Genomic DNA, 24,050 nt, shown 5'->3' with positions numbered 1-24,050 from the left:
TCAGAGACAAGTCCCTATACTTCATTCATCATATCTGAGGTAAACTGGGCTCCACAGTCAAAAACTGTCTCTCTTAGAATTCCAGTCCCACTAAAAATTTCCAAAACACCCTCAGCAACACTTGCAATAGGAATTGCTGACAATGTATTTGCTTCAAGGTCCCTAGTGGAAATGTCAGGATGCCTGAAAACTTTAAATAAATCAATCAATCCCTAGTGGAATAATCTACAACTGTTAAGATGTAGCAGGATCCGTTTGATGATCGAGGCTCGATTGGGCCAACAAGATCCACAACATTACCTCTAAATGGCTCCTCTATTAGTGGCATCTTTCCCAAAGTCACTCGAGTAACCTTTCCCTCATCCACAGTTTTCTGGCATATATCACAGGACTGACGATACATGGTAATTTCTTTTTTATACACCAGACCAGTGAAACTTGTTTAAGATTCACGAATTTTACCTATACCAAGGTCTCCTCCTATCACACCTGTATGGCTAAATCCATTACAGCTTCACGATACTCCTGGGGTACAATTAGTTGAACCTCCTGACTACCTCCTACTAGTGGTCTCCTATAGAGCTTTTTACTCTTAGCGATGAATTTAGAGACTTCTTTGGACTACTCAAGGTAAGGTCAAATGGAGGGGTATCTAAACATGTAGGTATTAACTTACCTGCAAAGTATGGAGTTCTTATCTCAATCTCAGCTTCTGAGTAACAATAAATCATAGAATTTGCCATTACAATATTCACAGTATTGCTGCTAAACTTCTCAATGGGCACCAAATCCTTCTTCACCAGTACAATTGTACATCCACCATCCTTCATGGTTAGCACTTGATGATCTTCTACATGTCCATTGCTGTTATGAATCTACCGTTATCTGCTGAAAATGTACTGGCACAAACCATTTTTCACAACCCATCCCTCATTCATCAAATCTGCTGAATTTACTTCAACAGTACAAGCAGCCATTTTGGTCTTTGTTTTTGTTAACTCCGAGGTAACAGCAGTGGCAGCTCTTCCTGGAAGTTTTATTGCTCTAACAGCATTTCCTTTGGAATAGCAGTCGGGGTTTCTACACAGGAAGCTTAATATTGTAGCAGGTTTAAATTCAGATCTCGTAAAATTCCTACCTTGAACTGGCACATGTATTTTAACAATCACTCTCTTCCCTTGGTTAATTACATTACTGACATAACTTTTATTGAGTGTATGACCATGAATCTCAATGTACAAGTCTGTTGCTTCAACAACTTCAGCTAAAGATTTCAACAATTTCTCTTTCAAGAACACACTTACTTGATGGTCAAATGCAGTATAACGTTAGTAAATATTTTAAATAAATTATCAGAACTCCACACTCGTTCGTTTCCATGCAACGTTCAAATAACTTTTTTCTATTTGTGGAAAATTGTTCAGCAGTCTCACCTTTGTGGAGTTTACAGCTTTGAAACTTACTTCAGAATCCCTCTGCTATGTATTTGAATCCTTTCAACTAAGCAATTTTTACAATTAAAATTTGCTGCTGCTGCTTCTGGTGTCGGTTGATGATGTATGCTTAGTGTTTTTCCCTAAAGTACCGATTCTAAACCTATGCTCCAAACCTTAGCTTTCCATTCTGCAGCTGTTGCATAAACCGTAAACCAGTGCAGATAAGCGTCCATGATGTCACTGTTTTCATTAAACCTGGAAGCTCGGGGAGTTTTACTCTAGTTACAGACAAGGGCCTCCATACGTCTTTTTCTGTTTTTCTAATTCCAACTCCATCTACAACTTTTTAAAGTCTCATTCTGATGCTTGTTCAGCTCTTGCTTCTCTTTCCCTTATTCTTGCCTCTTTTTCTTTTCTTTTTCTTTCTCCATCTTTTTCATAATGTTTTTTTCCTCTCTTTTTTCTCTCTGTTTCTCTTTCCTCTGTCTCATTTCTTTCCTTTTTTATAAAGTTTCTTAATCCATCCACTTCATAACCTAGGACCTGGCCAATCTCAATAAGTTCCCTCATTCTGCCCCCCTGACTTATTTATCATATAACACCGTAAACTCAACTCAACTATTCGGGCATCAAATTTGTTAGGTTTTGTTGTTTTAAAGTTTTGAAAATCAGTCAGAATAATATATTATCTGAAATGTTCTAAATTAGAGTTCTTTAGGTCTACAACTCAAATAGTTTTAAGAGAAATAATGAACAAACTTGAGGTAGCAACAATTATACAAAATAGTCAAAAGATTAAATAATATGGATGGCTTACAAATTTACAATTTTATTACTTATCTAAAGAGAATATACACTTTTTACCCCCAGAGAATTGACCATAGGTCTCCAGAATTCTAATTCCTGGCGCGAGTATCCTTAAAATAATTCTTGAGGATATCGCATAATATCACGGGACGTATTACTTGATACGACACATAGCAATCTTCACCCCAAATAGAGTTTACGCTTTGAGGGGAAAGAGAGGCGAATTTGAAGGGGAGCCCTTATCAAGGTTACTCGGTGGATCCCCTCCCCGTACTACTATGGCGTAACTATTCCTTTTGTAGTAGCGAATTAAGCACGGTGTATCTCCCAACTACTCTCGGTTTTGCTACTATTTCAAGGATTATTACTATGCAATCTCCAGCATCTTCATCCTCTGGAAAGTTGAGCATTTGATCTTTGCTGTGTATAATTTTTTGGCTCCCTTCTCACAGTTAAATTTGCATAATTTAGATGTGTTTAGTGGAGCATAGCCACCACCGGAGACGGCCATTTTGGACCACTTCGTACGCCATAAATGCTTTATTTAGTTAGTAGTACGACGTCCCCGGTATTTAGCTTTAATGAATTATAGCTATTTAGGCAAATTATACTAGTGAAGATAAGATTACACATGTAATATTTCCTCGTCTGTTAACGTTTCGATAGTATACGATAGGGCCTCGGTAGCTGAGATCCCGACTCGAGTTAGGCTAGCCTAATGTGTTTTAGTATACAGTATATTAGTAACGTTATCCCCGTTTATCCTCTTGGATCGTTTTATGAATTCAACCGGAGATAGCACATCTCCTAGAATTACTAGCATAATTCGATACTCGTCTCTTTTAGAGATTTAAGGGTAAACACTTCCTTCCCTCTGAGTGCCGCCAACCCTATCTTTTGTCTTGCCATAGAGTAGTGTACTCCGGCTTGACTGAGATAGTGTTTCTGTCTATCCTCTTTGCCGGTGAGTATCCCGGCTTTGAAATATGACAGTAACTCAGAGTATTCAGTCTTGTTGTCGGCAACTCTACCGGTAGGGGATTAGTCATTCCCCTGCCGGTTTTACAATTGCCGGCATAGGAAGCCCAGCTTCCCTAGTCCACAACCGAAAGTGGTAGTAAGGTTGCCGTGGCGGCAACCTTACCACCACTTTCGGTCTAGAAGACATGTCTTATATCTGGCAATGTCTTAGGCTGAGGAATTGTTATTCTTCTGCAGCCCAAGACGTTGCTGGCATTGGAAACTGTTTCCTTGTTTTGCTGCTGACAGTAGGAGTCAGACGTGCCGCCTACTTTCTATGCAAAATATAAGACCCTTTCCCTTCCACTTCTGTCCTTTAGTGATGGCCTAGCCGTCACAACATCTGTGGCCTGTATTCTACAATCTCCCTGCTTTCCGGGCTCCTACAAAGGCGGCTCGACTGCCACTTCGACCTTCCCCCTAACAGAAGCAAGGCTCCGGGAAAGGTTGTGCCGGCCATGATGGCTGCCAGGGGGAGACCCTATACAACTTTGAGTTTTCTTCAGTCCTCTCTTGGACTGTCATCCACAAACCCTGGAACCGGCAACAGATATTGTGGCTGGATGGAAGCTAGAATTAATACATTCTTTCCCCTTCCATTTGAATTCTCATTCTAGAAAGAAGACAGTAGAGACAGTAGTCCCTACAACCCTAATTATTGTACTAAACTATAGTAATACGGTAGCCCTTCTCTCCATGCTTTCTCTCTCTCTGTCGGCTAGTGCCATCAGGTACTAGCCTAGCCGGTAGTATGCTGGCAGAACTACAGTATAAGACTATACAGTAGCCAGTATTCCTGCGGTATAGCAGATACAGCAGTTAGAAAACTACAGTATATAATATACAGTAGTATAATTTCCAACATATTCTGTGTTTCCTTTCACAGTCCATTGATGAGACCGCTAATATTGTTGAAGTGAAGTATTCATTCAATATCCTGATGTATCCTAGATCATCAGAACATAAATATCTTTACCCTACAGTATTAATATTTCACTTGTGGGGGTGTTGGTGCTAGTATACACTGACTCCAGCTCTATGTTCTAGAGCTATTCCACCTTATATTTCCCTAATAAGGAAATTTAAAATATTAATATTCAGGGAGGTCACAGCAATTGCCTGGACAGGAAACACAGATATGTGTCTTTCCTATTTCTTTTCTAGCTTACTATCCTAAGCTATAATTATAATAGTAAGATCTATTATTAATGCATGTGATTGATTTATCAGTGTGATAAATTACTCCATACTCATTTCACTCTTTCTTTCCTTACAGGAGGAGTCCAAGGTGAAGTGTGCAGTCATGTACTGCAACCACAAAAGTAATAACTTTTGTGGCCACAACATGTGCAGGTCTCATGCCCCCTGCTCCATCGCAACTGAAACCCTGAGATACTGGACCCCAAGGGTTGCAACGTCTGCTCGGCCTTGATGACCAAGGGTTTCGGCGATCCCACGACGACGGAGTCGAGGGATGCTGTGAGGGAAATGCTTCGGAAGTGGGTAAGAGGGTTCCAGAAGAACTCTCCGGAACCTTACCTACCAAGCGACACCATTAGAAGCCTGCTGTTCCCTAAGGCAATATCTGATGCGGTCGTGCCTCAGGTACGGCCCGAGCCTCCCTGCATACAACTAGCGATAGAGGCCGACATCAATAAGGCTCTAGAAGGCATGGACATCCTTCAGGAAAGGATGTCAGAGTTATCCTCGGACACTGAAAAGGATATCCTTCAAGAAGAACCTGAAGAAGAGGTGGCCCAGCCACCCGAGGAGGAAGAAGAATCCGGATTGACCGAAACGGAAGACCCTCTACTGTCTGTGACAGCATTTCAGCCTGTGCCGTCAACCTCTTCGGCCCCAAACCCTCAAACAGCCCCGCTGTTCCCCATAGGACAAGAGTTCATGGGGCAGATCCAGCAGATGATGGAAACTATGCGAAAGGAACAGCTAGAGATGAGGAAGGAAGTCAGGGAAGCACACGGCCTAGTCGCTTCTCGCGGCTCCTACAAGCGGCCCAGAGTCTCTGACTTGCCTCAATGCTCCGAAACTAACCCCTGGAGGTATGCGGAGTTCATGCCCATGATGAATGGGAAACTTTACGTCTCGGAGAAGATGGGGGTCACACCCCTTGACGATCTCCAATTCTGGCCGAACCTTGCGGCTTATCCGGAGTGCTTCATCAGGGTGAAGAACGAACCTGCGTACAAAGAAGAGACGTAACCTAAGGAGGTCATGGTCTTTGACCATGACAAGGCACAGGCTCTCTTGATGAGTAGCCTGAAGAAGGCAGGTTACACAAACTCCAAGGTTTTTGCGTTGAGCAAGAAGCACCCTACCTTCCTTGCTCCTTCGTCCAGAACTTTTCCCTTCACGTCTAAAGCTCTCCACTGCGTGCTGAAGGCAGTTGATGCGGGCAAACCATGCCCTACGCTAGAGGAGTGTAGACCATTGTCTCTAGCCCTGCCTACGGGCAAGAAGGACTGGAACAAGGTCCATTTAACCTTCTCGGTAGCAAAGCTAGATGCTGATATCGCAGGACAGCAGTTCAACGAGAACCTTCTGAAGCTGTCAGACTTTCTTCTGAGAAGAGAACAGGAGACAAAGGAGAGACTAGCCAATGCTCTGTCTCTCCAGAACTGCATGGAGATGTGTGCAGGCATCTCAAGCACCACAGACATGTACACAGTCCTAGCCAAGATGCACATGGCTACACTAATCAAGGACTTGTATGCTTTTGTGAAGGCCAGAAGGGCCTGTAGAGAGTTTTTGTTTGCCAATGCAACGGTCAAGCACGAGCCCAGGAAGTTGATCACTTCCTGTATCTGGGGCAAGGAACTCTTCCCAAAGGAAGCAGTCCAAGAGGTGGTTGCTAAAGCTGCCACGGAGAATAGGAACCTTCTCCAAAAGTGGGGCATGTCTTCGTAAAGGAAATCTTCCCCTGACGCTGGTCCCCAACCCAAGAGGAAGACGAAGAAACCACGACTGCCTCATAGACCTGCGCAACATCCCACGGTTACCATGACCACAGTGCCCCAAATGGTTGCTCAGCCGCAAACCACTTTCCAGATGGTGCCTCAACAGTTGGTAACCCAGTCACCAGTCTTTAACCCAGGCTTCGAGAGGCACACCACTAATTTTCGCCCAAAAGGTAGAGGATCTAGATGAGGCTCCTCAAGAAACCCCTCAGGAGGTAGTAGAGGACGTGGTCAGGGTAACAAACCCTCCGGGTCATCCAAGCAATGAGATGCTCCAGGTAGGAGGAAGACTCCTCCACTTTCGGGATCGCTGGATCTTCGATCCCTGGGCCCACAGCCTAATCAAGAATGGACTAGGGTGGAATGGAACAGATCTCCACCTTCCTTTCCTCAATTCTTCCAACACTTCACCCCCTTATTGGAAGAATATACCTTAGAACTCTTGAACAAAAAGGTTATAAGGAAAGCAAAGTCCATCAAATTCCAGGGAAGGCTGTTTTGTGTTCCCAAGAAGGACTCGGACAACCTCAGAGTCATTCTAGACTTGTCTCCACTCAACAAGTTCATCGAGAACAACAAGTTCCGGATGTTAATCTTACAACACATAAGGACCCTGTTACCAAAAGGGGCGTACACAGTCTCAATAGACCTAGCAGATGCCTACTGGCACCTTCCAGTCAGCCGCCCCCTCTCCTCCTACTTAGGATTCAAGCTACAGAAGACAAAGTATGTCTTCAGAGCCATGCCCTTTGGACTAAACATAGCCCCAAGGATTTTCACGAAACTTGCGGACACAGTCGTACAACAGCTACGCTTAGAAGGCATTCAGGTAGCAGCATACTTGGACAACTGGCTGGTGTGGGCAGCATCCAAGACTGCTTGTCTGCAGGCAGCCACGAAGGTGATCCAGTTCCTGGAACATCTGGGCTTCAAGATCAACTACAAGAAGTCTCGCCTCTCTCCAGCTCAAGAGTTTCAATGGTTAGGAATCCATTGGAACTTGCAGTCACACCACATTTCCATTCCACCGAAGGAGAGGAGAGAGATTGCGGGTTCTGTCAAGAGAAGACTGAAATCCAACAAGATTTCAAGACTCCAACAGGAAAGGGTACTCGGCTCTCTCCAGTTCGCAGCAGTAACAGACCCAGTGCTAAGAGCACAACTAAAGGATGCGTCAGGAGTCTGGAGAAGATACGCATCAAACGCTCGAAGAGATCAACAGAGATCGACACCGACCTTACTGTGATCGCTTCTGAGACCGTGGTCGAAGGTCAAGAGCCTAGCAAGGACTATTCCCTTACAACCACCTCAACCGTCAGTAGTCATCCACACGGATGCCTCAACGGAAGGATGGGGAGGTCATTCACATCAAAGGAAAGTTCAAAGGACCTGGTCACACCAGTTCAAGACCTTTCACATCAACATTCTGGAGGCCATGGCATTCCTCCTAACATTGAAGAAACTATCCCCTCACAGATCAGCCCATATCAAGTTGGTCTTGGACAGCAAAGTGATAGTGAAATGTCTGAACAGACAAGGCTCGTGATCGCCCTACATCAACCACGTGATGTCGGCCATCTTTCGCTTGGCAAGAAAAAAAAGATGGCACTTATCAGCAGTTCACCTACAAGGGTTCTGCAATGTGACGGCGGACGCTCTATCCAGGTGAAAGCCGATAGAGTCAGAATGGTCCCTAGACGCAGACTCATTCTCCTTCATCTTGGAAAAAGTCCCAGAACTGCAGATCGACCTCTTCCCAACGAGCGACAACAAGAAACTACCTCGATACGTAGCCCCATACGACGACCCTCGGGCAGAAGCGATGGACGCCATGTCCCTCGATTGGAACAGATGGAATCATATCTATCTGTTCCTGCCAACAAATCTCCTGCTGAAGGTCTTCAACAAGCTGAGATCCTTCAAGGGGACAGCAGCAGTGGTGGCCCCCAAATGGCCCAAGAGCAATTGGTTCCCTCTAGTGATAGAACTGAGGCTGAGGCTGTTTCCTCTACCGAACCCAGTTCTATCCCAACTGGTTCAGAAGTCAACTGTCTATGCTTCATCATTGAGAACTCAAAACCAACATCTCATGATTTTCTCGCCTTAGCAGTCAAGAAAAGGTTTGGGATCTCAAAAGACAACATCGACTTTATAGCCTCAGGGGCTAGAGTTAGTGAAATAGTGGCCCTATCTTGAGACGAGGTCCATATTCAGTTCACAGAAGAGGGAGAACTGAATCTTTTTCCCGATCCTACCTTTCTAGCCAAAGACGAGCTATCCACCAAAAGGTGGGGTCCTTGGAGAATCTGCCCTCTGAATGAAGATGTCTCTCTATGTCCAGTAGAGTGTCTTAAGGTCTATCTTCGAAGAACTTCAGACTTCAAGGGAGGACAGCTCTTCATAGGCGAAACGTCAGGATCAAATTTATCCCTAAAACAGCTGAGGGCAAAGCTCAGCTACTTTATTCGCAGAGCGGATCCCGACAGTACACCCACAGGTCACGATCCGAGAAAAATTGCTTCCTTGCTGAACTTCTTTCAGCATATGGACTTTGATAGACTCCACTCATATACAGGTTGGAAATCCTCTAGCCTTTTATAAGCATTATGCGAAGCTAGTGCATGAAATAAAACACTTTGTGCTGGTGGCAGGTAGTGTTATAAAACCTGTCGTCTAGTGCTGCGATGAACAGTGAACTGTTTAGGACTTGACAGTGAAAATGGGTGAACACCTGTTAGCACCTTTGAGTGTAATATCTTTTATTGAGGATCACTATGGTGATCCTTGGACTGTTCTTTATAGGTGTAGAATCTAACCAATAACACCAGTGCCATGTGTACATTCGTACACAGTGTTTAAACATATCTAACATCTAGTGAATTTAACCTAGTAATTTCACATTTTTTGAGTGGCAACTGAAATACTAATACATATTTCTTCCCTTACAGGTGATAAATATATATGTATTTTAAAAATGTTGTTCATGTAAAAAGGATTCTATTTTAATACATTCATTCCTGTATTTATTTTTGTCTACACATATAAATACATAAAAAGTATTTGCGTCTTATTCGCCCTACAAGTAGTCGAATAAAACTAGCCCGAGACTTTTATTTTCCTAAAATGAAAATACTTGAATTTATTACTATGTGTGACCATACTGGTAATAGCTAAATTCCACTTTGTCTTTGTTCTCACGAATACAACCTTGACGCTTCTATAGTCAGTATTGACATATTCCCTGCAGGGGGCAGGAAGCCCTAAGTTAGTTCCAAACTTAGTGGATATGACAAATAACGGTATTGTCATATATTCATGTGGTCTGGGTGACCATATACAGTAAGAATCTGAGTCAAGGTAAAGGCACTTTTACAAACCCACGGATATAGTACTTTCAAGTAATTCTCTGGTAAACTTCCCCCAGGACGACATGGCTGAGCCCAAAAAACGGATTTTGAGCAAAGCAAAAAATCTACTTTTGGGTGATATGGCCATGTCGTCCTGATGGACCCTCCCTCCTTTATAAAAAGGAGTATACAACTATGTAACAAGTCCCCCTCCGAAACTACTCTATCTGCGGCTATTCATGCTTAATTGCAACAAGGAATAGTTACGCCGAGTAGTACGGGGAGGAGATCCACCGGGTAACCTTGATAAAGGCTCCCCTTCTAATTCGCCACTCTTCCCCCTCAAAGCGAAAACTCTATTTGGGGTGAAGATTGCTATGCGTCGTATCAAGTAATACGTCCCGTGATATTATGCGATATCATCAAGAATTATTTTAAGAATACTCGCGCCAGGAGTTACAATTCTGGAGACCTGTGGTCAATTCTCTGCTTTAGTCACCTGTGTATTTAGAACAGTCTAGTGTCATGTACTAGACACATCACTAAACATGATACACCGTAGGAGTCCATCATGCACACCCTTCACTAAAAGTCCCAATTAGTGCACTGTTCTTTGCAGAAATCAAGCAGCAGGTTTTAGTACACTACCTGCTGCCACCACGTAGTGCTTTATCTCTTGTACTTGTTTCGCGTAATGTTTAAAGAAAACCCTGGATGACTTCCATTCAGTGTAGGCACAAAGGCTCTCAAAACACATGTTTTGGAAAAAGTTCAGAGACAAAGCGATCTTTCTCGGATCATGACCTGCGGGTGTACTGTCTGGATCCGCTCTGCGAATGAAATAGGTGATCTTCGCTCTTAGTTGTTTCAAGGTCAATGTTTGAACCTGATGTTTCTCCCCTGAAAAGCTGACCTCTCTTAAAGTCTGAAGTTCTACGAAGATAGACCTTTAGGCATTCTACTGGACATAGAGATGCTTCTTCCTTCAGAGGGCAGATTCTCCAGGGACCCCACCTCTTAGTGGGCAGCTGGTTTTTTGGCGAGAAACGCTGGGTCCGGAAATAGGTTCAGTTCTCCGCAGTCTGTGAACTGAATGTGGCCATCATCCCTCGAAAGGGCCACTATTTCGCTAACTCTGGCTCCTGGGGCTAGTGCAAATAAGATTATCACCTTTTGAGTCAAGTCTTTCAGAGAGCAATCTTCGTTGTTCATGGTTAATGCTAATTGAAGAACCTTATCCAAGGACCATGAGATGGGCCTCGGAGGAGCTGCGGGCCGAAGTCTACCGCAGGCTTTTGGAATCTTGTAGATTTCATTGGAGAAGTCCACCTGGAAGGCGTATAGCAAGGGTCTGGTCAGGGCAGATTTACATGTAGCAATCGTGTTGGCTGCTAAACCTTGTTCATGGAGATGGATAAAGAAGGATAAACAAAATTCCGTTGATATTTCCTTTGGTTTCTTTGCCTTGACAAAGGCAACCCAGTTCTTCCAGGAAGACTCGTTGTCTTGTTGATTTTGACTTGTATTCTTCTAAAAAGTTAATACTGTCCTTTGAAATCCCGAACCTTTTCTTGACTGCTAAGGTGAGAAAATCATGAGATGAAGGTTCCGGGTTTTCTGTGATGAAGCTGAGACAGTCAACTTCTGCACTTGCTGAGACAGAACTGGATCCGGCAACGGAATCAGTTTCAGCCGCAGTTCCGTTATCAGGGGGAACCAGACGCTGTTGGGTCACTTGTGAGCCACTATTGCTGCCGTTCCTTGAAAGGATCTCAGTTTGTTGAGGACCTTCAGCAGGAGGTTGGTTGGAGGGAACAGGTAGATCTTGGACCATCTGTTCCAGTCTAAGGACATCGCGTCCGTTGCTTCCGCTAGAGGATCCTCGTACGGGGCTACATACCGGGGGTAGCTTCTTATTGTCGCTCGTTGCAAAGAGGTCTACTGCAGTCCTGGGACTTTGCGTAAGATGAAGAATTAGTGCACTGTTCTTTGCAGAAATCAAGCAGCAGGTTTTAGTACACTACCTGCTGCCACCACGTAGTGCTTTATCTCTTGTACTTGTTTCGCGTAATGTTTAAAGAAAACCCTGGATGACTTCCATTCAGTGTAGGCACAAAGGCTCTCAAAACACATGTTTTGGAAAAAGTTCAGAGACAAAGCGATCTTTCTCGGATCATGACCTGCGGGTGTACTGTCTGGATCCGCTCTGCGAATGAAATAGGTGATCTTCACTCTTAGTTGTTTCAAGGTCAATGTTTGAACCTGATGTTTCTCCCCTGAAAAGCTGACCTCTCTTAAAGTCTGAAGTTCTACGAAGATAGACCTTTAGGCATTCTACTGGACATAGAGATGCTTCTTCCTTCAGAGGGCAGATTCTCCAGGGACCCCACCTCTTAGTGGGCAGCTGGTTTTTTGGCGAGAAACGCTGGGTCCGGAAATAGGTTCAGTTCTCCGCAGTCTGTGAACTGAATGTGGCCATCATCCCTCGAAAGGGCCACTATTTCGCTAACTCTGGCTCCTGGGACTAGTGCAAATAAGATTATCACCTTTTGAGTCAAGTCTTTCAGAGAGCAATCTTCGTTGTTCATGGTTAATGCTAATTGAAGAACCTTATCCAAGGACCATGAGATGGGCCTCGGAGGAGCTGCGGGCCGAAGTCTACCGCAGGCTTTTGGAATCTTGTTGTAGATTTCATTGGAGAAGTCCACCTGGAGGGCGTATAGCAAGGGTCTGGTCAGGGCAGATTTACATGTAGCAATCGTGTTGGCTGCTAAACCTTGTTCATGGAGATGGATAAAGAAGGATAAACAAAATTCCGTTGATATTTCCTTTGGTTTCTTTGCCTTGACAAAGGCAACCCAGTTCTTCCAGGAAGACTCGTTGTCTTGTTGATTTTGACTTGTATTCTTCTAAAAAGTTAATACTGTCCTTTGAAATCCCGAACCTTTTCTTGACTGCTAAGGTGAGAAAATCATGAGATGAAGGTTCCGGGTTTTCTGTGATGAAGCTGAGACAGTCAACTTCTGCACTTGCTGAGACAGAACTGGATCCGGCAACGGAATCAGTTTCAGCCGCAGTTCCGTTATCAGGGGGAACCAGACGCTGTTGGGTCACTTGTGAGCCACTATTGCTGCCGTTCCTTGAAAGGATTTCAGTTTGTTGAGGACCTTCAGCAGGAGGTTGGTTGGAGGGAACAGGTAGATCTTGGACCATCTGTTCCAGTCTAAGGACATCGCGTCCGTTGCTTCCGCTAGAGGATCCTCGTACGGGGCTACATACCGGGGGTAGCTTCTTATTGTCGCTCGTTGCAAAGAGGTCTACTGCAGTCCTGGGACTTTGCGTAAGATGAAGGAGAATGATCTTGCGTCTAGGGACCATTCTGACTCTATCGGGTTGAGCCTGGATAGAGCGTCCGCCATCACATTGTGGAACCCTTGAAGGTGAACTGCTGATAAGTGCCATCTCTTCTTCTCCGCCAAGCGGAAGATGGCCAATATCACTTGGTTGATTTTAGGCGATCTCGAGCCTTGTCAGTTTAGGCATCTCATTACAACCTCGCTGTCTAGTACCAGTCGAATGTGGCCTGAGCAGCGAAGTTTCAGTTTTTTAGTGAGAGAAACACTGCCATGGCTTCCAGAATGTTGATGTGGAAGGTCTTGAAGAGGGAGGACCAGGTTCCTTGGGCTTTCCGATGGTGAGAGTGGCCTCCCCACCCTTCCTTTGAGGCATCCGTGTGAATGGTGACCGAAGGTGGAGGCGGTTGTAAGGGTACCTTCTTCTTTAGGTATTTGGCCTCCGACCATGGCTTGAGATGGCTTGAGGAGGGATTGCAGACGAGTTGGTATCGGTCTTTTCAGATCTCTTCGAGCATTTGATGCGTATTTTCTCCAAACTCCTGATGCATCTTTTAATTGAGCTCTCAATACTAGGTCTGTCACTGAGGCGAACTGGAGGGACCCCAACACTCTCCTGTTGCCTTATTGATATCCTCTCGGTTTGAAGGAGTCTCTTGACAGATCCCGCTATCTCTCTCCTCTTCTTTGATGGAATGGAGAGGCAGTATGACTGTAAGTTCCAGTGGACACCCAGCCATTGGAACTTCTGAGCTGAGGATAGTCGAGACTTTTCCAAGTTGATCTTGAATCCTAGATATTCCAGGAACTGGATCACTTCCTTGGAGGCTTGCGTGCATTCTTCTTTGGATGGTGCCCATACCAGCCAGTCGTCCAGGTAGGCAATCACCTGAACTCCCTTTAGGCGTAGTTGACGAATAACTGCATTCGCAAGCTTTGTGAATACCCTTGAGGCTATGTTTAGTCCGAAGGGCATGGCTCTGAAGACGTACTGTATTTTTTGCAGTTTGAATCCTAGGTAGAAGGAAACTTGGCGGTTGATCGGAACATGCCAGTATGCGTCCGCCATATCTATGGAGACTGCGTATGCCTGCTTGGGCAATAGGGTCCTTCTGTGTTGAAGAGTCAGCATTCTGAACTTGTTATTCACTATGAACTTGTTGAGTGGTGATAAGTCCAGAATGACTCTAAGCTTTTCCGAGTCTTTCTTCGGAACACAGAACAGCCTTCTTTGGAATTTGATGGACTTTGCCCTCCTTACAACTCTCTTGTCTAGGAGTTCCTGAACGTATTCTTCCAATATGGGGTTTGAGTGTTGGAAGAACTGAGGGAAATTTGGTGGAGTTGCATTCCAACTCCACCCCAGTCCATTCTTGATTAGGCTGTGGGCCCAGGGATCGAAGGTCCAGTGATCCCGGAAGAGGAGTAGTCTCCCTCCTACCGGTAGCATCTCACTTGGAGTGCTGGCTGGAGGACTTGCCTCCTTGGTCACGTCCACCTTTGTTGCCCCTACCTCTGGAGGGGCATCTAGAGGAACCTCGAAAGGAACCTCGAGACTTCGGCCATAAGGTCGTCGATTGTCTTTCAAAGGCTAGGGTAAAGACAGGCGACTGAGTTGCCACCTGTTGGGGCACCAGCTGGAACGTAGTAGGTGGTTGTGCCACCGTCTGGGGCACCGTGGCCACGGGAAGCTGCTGTTGTCGTGGAGGGCGAGAGGGCACTCTGGGTCGTTTGGTCTTCCGTTTTGGTTGGGAACCCTCTTCAGCGGAAGACTTCCTCTTAGAGGACAAGCCCCATTTACGGAGGAGATTCCTGTTCTCCGATGCGGTTTTATCAACGACCTCTTTGACCACTTCACTCGGGAAGAGGTCTTTTCCCCAGATGTGTGAGGCTATCAGCTTCCTTGGTTCGTGCCTCACCGCAGTCGAGGCGAACACGAACTCTCTTCAAGCCCGTCTGGCTTTAATGAAGTTGTATAGGTCCTTGGTGACCGTTGCCAGATGTGCTTTGGCAAAGACCATATACATATCTGGGGTGTCAGGGACGCTTGCCATCGTCTCTAATTCGGTCTGCAAGGACATAGAGGCAGCAAGTCTCTCCTTTGTTTCCTGCTCCCTGCGCAGGTGGAAGTCTGACAACTTCGGGAGGTCTTCTCCGAACTGACGTCCGGCAATGACGGCCTCCAGCTTCCGTGCTGAGAAGGTGTTGTAAACGTCCTTCCAGTCCGCATCATCAGATGGTAGGGCGAGGGAAAAGGGTCTATACTCTTCGAGTGTAGAGCAAGGTTTCCCTGCCTCGACTGCCTTTAAGGCTGCCTTAAACCCTTTCTCCATAAAGGGGAAGGCACGGGAAGAAGCAGCAATGAAAGATGGGTGCTTCTTACTGAGAGATGGCACCTTGGAACTAGTGAAGGCCCTCTCCTTCAATGTTTTAGTGAACAAGGCCTGGGCCTTGGGGAGGTCTAGTATGATGACCTCTTTCGGCTCTGTTTCCTCTTTGGAGGGGGGTTCCGTCCTCAAGCAGACGTAACAATCCGGGTAGGCCCCCTTGCTGGGCCAAAACTCAACGTCGTCAACTGGGATAGTTTCTTGATGTTTAGCTTCTTGGGGGCTAAACGAGAAGACACGAGCTGGTGCATCTCCGTTCGAAGTGAAGCCTCCTTCTCGGACGATTGCTTCTTCATGTCCTGGAACATGGACAGAAGAGAATGTAGCGTATGGCTAATCGCGTCTAACTGGGGGGCAGAAGAAGTCGACGGGACAGGCTCAGCCACCGTAGCCGATGAACCCGAAATAATTTCGGCTTTCTCTTCGTCGCCTGCAGGGGGTAAAACAGTCTCCTGATCCTGCTCTTCAACTAGAAGACTTCGTTCCATCTCCTCGGAAACTACTGACATGTCGTCCTCCAGCTGGATGTCCTTCAAGGCATCAGAAACATCAGATTCTACCGGAATCTGTACGAGGGGAATCTCAGGTTGAGCTTGAGGGATAACTGCATCCAAAGATGCCCTAGGAAACAAACAAGCCCTCATCCTTTCGTTAGGCAGGTATGGGCCAGTGGTGTTCTTCTGGAAGCCCCTGACCCATTTTCGCAGCATCTCTCTTGCTGCATCCCTTGACTCAGTAGACTTTTGATCCTCAAAAGCCTCAGTAAACAGTTTGGAACAAACGTCACGTACCTGGGGGTCCCAATACTTAACAGTGCCCTTTGTAGTTGCGCAGCGCGCGTGGGTTTTGCACATATCATGGCCGCAGAAGCTCTTACTGCGGACTTTGCAGAAATGGTTCCCGCACTCGGGATGCTCTTCCTGTAAAGAAAAGAAAAGCAGATGAGTATTCGGTGAAATATCTCATAATTTCATCATACAATGTTATTTATATTGTTTAGCTTAGGATAGGTAAGCTAGGAGGGAAAGAGGAAAGACACCCACATGTGTTTCCTGTCCAGCCAATTGCTATGACCTACTTCAATATTGAATTCTAAATTCTAAGTCGAATTATTAGGAGAAGATAATTATCCTTTGGATATAAAGTGTAATTTTTGACACCGTCTTCTAAGGTTCAATATTGGGGATCGAATAAAATGATCATTGATCATTATCTAAGCAAGAGAGAATCGCTCTCTTGGTGTAGCAGTCTCACAATAGGCTGCCCATGGAGCACCTTGTAGGTTGGAAAAAATGTATGGGCTACAGCACAGATCGCACAGTGGTATGCGTTGTGCGGAATAATCAATATCGCAGTGACTATGACCACTCCGCAGCCAGTACTGTAGTGCCTGCCGGCATACGCCGGTATTACCCTGGGCTATTGAAGGTATACTGCCTTCTTAGGTAAAGGGCGTCAGGGATTAGTATATGAAGGCGGATCCGGCGGCGGCGGCCGGCGAGAGGATATGTCGTCAGACAATTGGTCGACCGGCTGTCGGCAGTCAGCATAGTTGCCGGCAGGCAGTCGGTATGTGCCGGCTGTCGCTGGGTCACCGGTCAACGGCAATCCAGAGCAACCTGACGGTGACCCGCCGTCCGTGTTGGCTGCCGGCGGATCTAAGGCGCCGGCAGCTGGCCCAGGGTAGATGGTAAGAAAGAGAGAAAGCATGGATGGGAGGGGAAGCAAAGGCTCAGCCTTGCAGACCTCCATCGGAAATGAGGGTTCATATGGAAGGGGGAATTATATTCGGGCTTCTATCCAACCATAGCCCCTCAGTATCAGTTAGTGGGGCCATGGAAGGCAGTCCAAGGGAGGACTGAAGAACACTCGATAGGATAGGGGGATCCCTGCCGGCAGCCGACTCAGTCGACGGCCAACAGAGAACCCGAGCCAATCCCGCAATCTACCCTTAGGGTCGATTGTAAAATGATGGCCAGGATGTGTGAAGGCTAGGCCAACACTAAAGGACAGCAGGGGAGGGGCAAGGGTCCTGTAGGTGAGGTAGTACCTAGTAGGTCCTACCTAACCTAAAAGATTCTGATCCAGAGGAAAAACAACCTTAGGGGACAGGGAATTCAATTCTCTAGATTGGCTTAGTCTGATAGAGTGAGAAGGTGGCACCCAGGCCGCTGTCTCAATGGAGGAACAGAATCTAGTGTCGTAGACCTTAAGCAAGGGAAGAATTCAATTGTTCGGCTTAGGATCTGTCAGCACAGAACTGTCTGCTAGGCCATGGGGAAGAGGCATTATCATATAACGCCTCCAGGGGATGGCCTAGGGAGGTCTAGCCTCCTGCATTGGTAGCCTAACCTGACTTAGGAAGTCAGTTCACCAAGCCAGGCGGCCACCGATCACAGACAAATACTCTGATGTCCCGTCCTAAACTCAAAACCGACTCAGCAGTTGAGGGAAAGGAACGGAAACACCCCAGTCTAGATTTTCTTGAATAAAATTCACGGCAAAGCCGACTAGGGTTGGCCTAGGCTAGTCAGAGGGAAGAGGAATCGCTCTTAAATCTCACAGGGAGATATGTATCGACTTAAAAGGCATAGGAGGTGTCAGCCTCCACTTAAAAGATGATACAAGGGCAATTGGGAACATGTATGAAAGTATACTAGAGCCCCTAGGCTAGTAGCCTAGGCGCAGTGAGAATCGGTCACCGAAACACTCTCGTATACTATCTTGGAAGGGGAAAATTTATACAGTAATATCTTAATTGTATAAAATATTGCCTGAGCTTTAATAAAACTTTACCAGGAAGGTTATATCATGCATGAAGTGTGTGGGTGCCTAGGTTAGGAAGCCTAGCACTCGTGGGGCTCGGTAATAAAATTGCCAAATCCACGAAAACAAGGGCATAATATAAGAATTCTTAGCTAATTTGCTAAATAGCTAATATTTATTAAAGCGAAATATGCCGGGAAAGTCGTTCTGGCTAACTAAATGCACATGCAAAGAACGACCGCGTCCAAGACGCCATCCGGCTGGGCAACAGCTCTTGTTACGTTAATTATGAACTTATTTGAGGAAAAAACTGGCAAGAGCTTACATTTATACAAAATAAAGATAGTACTCAACTTTCCAGAGGCAGATGAGGCCGGTGAAGACATCATAGCAAAATTACAATCCAAAATAGCGAGAGGTACACGGGATAAACACCAAGTAGGAGCGGTACATGAGAAAGAATGACAAGATGGCGCCACACGGTGTCGTGCTGGCGCTCAATCACAGTACGAGTAGGAGTGTTGCCTTAATAAAGGCTCTCCTACAATTCTTGCCGCCTTCCCCTCTCGAAGCGTAAACGCTATTAGAGGTGTAGATAGCTATGTGGCGTGTCAAGAATACGTCCTCTGATCTTATGCGATATCCCTATAAGATAATACAAGGGATACTCACGCCAGGAGTTAGAATTAAGGATACCTTTAGTAAAATTCTCTGGGATATATCACTGTAGTTGAACATAACCTAGGAAACTACTAAGAAGGAACTTCCATCAGGATGACATGGCCTGAGCCCAAAAATATTCAGTATACATATATATATATATATATATGTGTGTGTGTGTGTATATATGTATATACAGTATATATATGTATATGTGTATATATATATATATATATATATATATATATATATATATATATATATATATATATATATATATAGGGCATTAATGGTTTATGTGTTCATAACTAAAAGAATGTTTGGAAGATTGAAAGACGTGCACGTGTTTAGGGGTATGGCCCTCTTAATGAGAGAATGCCTTGATGAAGTCATTGAGCTTCAGCACGGCATTTCACTCCCGTGCTGAAACTTGGTGACGGGCAAGAGGGCTCTCGAACTTGGGGAAATTACTCCCCCAGTTTGAATCTAAATTTCTCTCTTTCACCTTTTTCTTTTTCTCAATATTACTTCGACCTTATCCTAATTTCATAAACTTTCTTTTGTCTTGCTTTCCAAACTCAATGAGAAAAATTTCCCTCATTATATATGTGTATATATTATGTACATATATATTTATTATTTTTTTTTCTTTCCTATGGCTTGGATGTTTCTCATCCATTGTAGCCCCGGCGTGGATGTTCATACATCCTATATTGCTGCCTGCTTTGATGAGTGGGAGGAGGTGTTTGCATTCAAAGCTATATGTGAGAGTACTGGATGATTTCAGCCATCCCGAAGATGGTTTGGACCTTTTTAGCGGAACTATTCTCAAGTGTTGGGTCTTCGGAATCCAGGGGGATCCAATGCTTGGGGTAGGACTCTCGGCTTTTGGCCGGAAGCCCGTCATTACAGATATGGGGAGGATGATTCCATAATTTCTTGGTCTCAGTCCTAACAGGCGGGTTCAGCTTACACCTGTGCCTCTATATCTGTTTTGATGCTATCCTTCGGGTAGGGTATGGAGTGGACCATCTGGGAAGTATACTCTCATTGTGCCGATAGTGGAAAGTGCAAATTTCCTTTCTGGCGTGTGATGGCCTAACATTCTCGAGCAGGTACATCTAAGTAACCCTTTTCTCTCTCTCTCATCTAATGGATTCTTTAAGCAATGAACCCTCATCCCCTGGATACGCTGACTCTCCCCCGGCACTGTTGACGACCTCTGCTAATTCAATTAAGGAAAATTCTGTTGACGACTTAGGAACAAAAAAGGACCCCTCTACTAATGTTTCAAAACCAATTAAGTCGGGTAACAAAGGGAAACTAAGAATCCTTCATGTTACCCAAATTCCAATAAATACTGATTATGATATGATATATAAAGCATTTAGATGCTATGGAGTGATAAAAGAAATTAGAATGAAACTTGAAAATGAAAAATGGCATTCATGGATAACTTATAATAATCATGAAGAAGCATTCAATGCAATATGTAACATCAATGATATCAAAATTAATAACCTAAATGTCATGGGTGCCCTATGTGATAAGATACCAAACAGTTTGGATGTATATAGACCTGCTGACTGGTTTGAGAAAGATATCGATTTAACTATGCTCCCCCAAAGAAAGCCAAAACCACCAATGTGGCTTGTTGCCGAGCCTAAAGGGAGTAATGGGAATTATTTTAAAATTAGCAAACTAATTCAGAAAAAGGTAGAAACCATTGCACCAGGTGATATATCTCGCTTCGGGAAAAATAGCTTCCTAATCCATGCTAAATCATTCACGCAATCAGTAATACTGTCTAACCTTACGACAAACAGTGATGAGGATATGTTAGATGTCAAACCCCACCTAAACTTTAGTCACGGAAGGGGAGTAGTCTTCAATAAAGATCTTTACGAATTTACAGAAGAGGAAATACTAGCCATGTGCCCATTAACAGTGTGGAAAGTCCATAAGATTCCTGGGACGTCAATGATTATCCTTACTTTCCAGGATGCTGATGTGCCTTTCCACATCAATATTGAAAATGAAAGAATAAAAGTTCGACCTTTTATACAAAAGCCCTTACAATGCTTCAAATGTTTCAAATTTGGACATCCTTCTAAAGTTTGTAAAAATGAAAAAATGTGTAGCATCTGTGCCAGTCCCTATCATGGAGAGTGTACACTTGAGCCCAGCTGTTTGAATTGCAATTCAAACCATAAATCCACTGACAGGAGCTGCGAGATTTATAAGTTTGAAGAAGCAGCCCTCAACAAATCCAGTGTAGAACACATAAGTGTAGGACATGCCAAAAGACTACTGAAAAAACCAAACAGCTATGCAAATGCACTGAAATCAAGAGAAAATATACCACAGGAGACATCGAACCCACATAGTGCTGCCAGTAATTCCCAAAAAGGAAACACATCATCTAATGATAGTAGAGTTTTACCTGACAAGGTAAGCATATTGCCTTCCAAGGCTTTACCACTGTGTATTAAAACTGCAACACTGCCCACTTCTATACAAACTTCATCCCCCATTACCAACAATAGTACTAACCTCTCTCAGGCCATGTCCTTGCCTGATTTGATGGAAGTTCCACCCGAAACAAAGTTACCAGGTGCACCTGTGGTAGGGAAGGTGCAAAAACCTGGTAAATCCTCACCACTGATAAATAGGAAAAGAGAGAGACCTCCATCTCTCTCTCCACCCTCCATTAGAAACGTCAAGGTTATGACATCAAATAAATTTGATGTTTTGTCTGTTGATGTTTCTAATGGACCAGAAGATAAACTGAATAAATCAGAAATTCAAGTTGAGGTCCACCATCCACCTCAACAAATATATCAAAAGGATACAAAGAAAAACACAAACATAAAACCCATTATAACAAGACCACCTCTGAAGAAACCTACAGGTAATAATGTTAGATTAAAAGCTGCTAATGGGAAGACCTCATCCAAGATGTCTTCCAGAAATAATCCATAGTTTTCTCCTCCATTTTGCAATGGAACTGTCAGGGTTTGAGGGCGAAATATGAAGAACTTAAGCTCCTAATTCATGAGTATTCCCCCATAATTGTATGTCTACAGGAAAGTATGCTTGATTCTAACACTCCTAGTCCTCGAGAGTATGTTAGCTATAGAACACCATATAATCAACAAGCAGGAAGCCATGGCGGAAGTCTTGTATACATTCGTCGAGATGTTCCCCAAATACCTATGTCTATACGTACAACCCTGCAGGCAGTTGTTGTACAAATTGATATAGGGAGAAAATATACAATTTGCTCTCTGTACTTACCTCCAAATGATATTATTTTATATGATGACTTAGCAGAGGTCATTCAACAACTCCCTCAACCATTTCTCTTACTGGGAGATATGAATGGTAGACATCCTTTATGGGGTGATATTCTAGCAAACACAAGGGGCAATATTATCTCATCAATTGTGGAGAATGAGGATGTGGGACTCCTTAATACAGGAGAGCCCACACACTTCCATGTTCAGACAGGTACCTTGTCATGCATTGACCTTTCAATTGCAAGCTCTAACTGTCTTCTTGATTTTGATTGAAGGACATTAGATGATTGGCATACTAGTGATCATGCACCAATCATTATAAACACCAACAATGGTCCACCTTTACAGAGATCGCCACGATGGAATCTTGACAAGGCGGACTGGGAAAAGTTTCGTGAGCTAAGCGAAATTGAGGGGGATGCTGAACAGGTTGAAAATATCGATGATGCCATAGACTTACTGAATGGAACTCTCCATACAGCAGGAGTCAATTCAATTCCCAAAACAACAGGGTTATTCAAACGACGACCAGTCCCGTGGTGGTCTTCAGAACTAACTGCCCTCCACAGAGCCACAAGAAGATCTCTAACATGATTGCGTAGACTCCGAACTGATGAGAATTTAATTATGTACAAGAAATGTAGAGCACAGTTCCGTCGTGCCATGAAAGAAGCAAGGCGCCAGTCATGGATGTCTTTTGTTTCCTCCATTAACAGTAGAACACCACCATCTGCTGTGTGGAGGAAAGTAAAAAAGATAGCTGGCAAATTCACCCCCAACCCACCACCAGTGTTGAAGGTGAATGGTCAGTATGTAACCGAAGCAAATGATGTTAGCAATGCCCTGGCTAATCATTTTTCAAATGTATCCAGCGAGTATGAAGGAGCCCCTGGTCACCAGTATAGGAGCACTGAAGAAAAGAAAATTTTAAATTTTGCAACAAGAAGGGAAGAGTCGTATAATTCTCCTTTCACTGAAAGAGAATTTGATTCTGCACTTGCTCATTGCAATGATACAGCCCCTGGACCCGATGGAATTCCATATGCAATGATTAAACATGTAAATTTTAATACAAAGCTATTTATTTTAAGTATTATTAATAGAATATGGCATGATCATAGTTACCCAAGTGTTTGGGAACTAGCCATTATTTTAGCCTTTTTAAAACCCGGTAAAGACAAGTTTTTAGCAGCAAACTATCGTCCTATTGCATTTACATCTTGTTTATGTAAAATCATGGAGAAGATGGTCAATGCAAGGCTGATGTGGTACCTTGAAAAGAAAGGTATTTTATCACCGATTCAACGTGGATTCCGAAAAATGCACTCAACGACTGATGTGTTGATACGACTAGAGTCTTCTATTTGTGAAGCCTTTGCTTCCAAACAGCACCATGTTACAGTATTTTTTGACCTTGAAAAGGCATATGATACCACATGGAGATATGGTATTCTTAAAACCATTCATGAATTGGGATTGAGAGGAGAGCTGCCACTATTTATTCAGGCATTTCTTTCACGTAGAGTTTTTCAAGTGAGAGTGGGGGAAACTCTATCAGAGAGTAAGTGCCAGGAAGAAGGAGTTCCTCAGGGTAGTGTGCTGAGTGTAACCCTTTTTGCACTAGCAATTAATGGGATATCCTCAGCCATTCCCCAGGATGTTCTCTCAACATTATTTGTGGATGATCTCTCAATATCATTTGCTGGCACTAAAATGGCAATGGTTGAGAGAAAAATTCAACTCTCTATTGATAAAATTATCCAGTGGGCTGACATGAATGGATTTAAGTTCTCGACAAGTAAAACTACCATTGTCCATTTTTGTCGTATCCGGGGAGTACATCCAGACCCGGATATATACATTAAAGGTCAACGGATACCATGTGCAAGAGAAGCTAAATTTTTAGGTTTGATATTTGATTGTAGGTTTACATGGGTTTCTCACTTAAAAGCATTAAAAGCTAAATGTGTTGAAGCTTTGAATATCTTAAAAGTATTGTC

General features: G+C 44.2%; 1 protein-coding gene across 1 annotated transcript in view; it reads left to right on the top strand.

Moving 5' to 3' along the window:
* LOC137638479 (vascular endothelial growth factor receptor kdr-like) overlaps window positions 1–24,050 on the top strand; it is a 242,008-nt gene that overhangs the window by 180,032 nt on the left and 37,926 nt on the right. The window lies entirely within an intron of this gene.

The sequence above is a fragment of the Palaemon carinicauda genome, chromosome 1 (assembly GCF_036898095.1).
Source record: "Palaemon carinicauda isolate YSFRI2023 chromosome 1, ASM3689809v2, whole genome shotgun sequence".
Classification (NCBI taxonomy): domain Eukaryota; kingdom Metazoa; phylum Arthropoda; class Malacostraca; order Decapoda; family Palaemonidae; genus Palaemon; species Palaemon carinicauda.
This window is presented reverse-complemented; position numbering and strand designations above follow the sequence as displayed.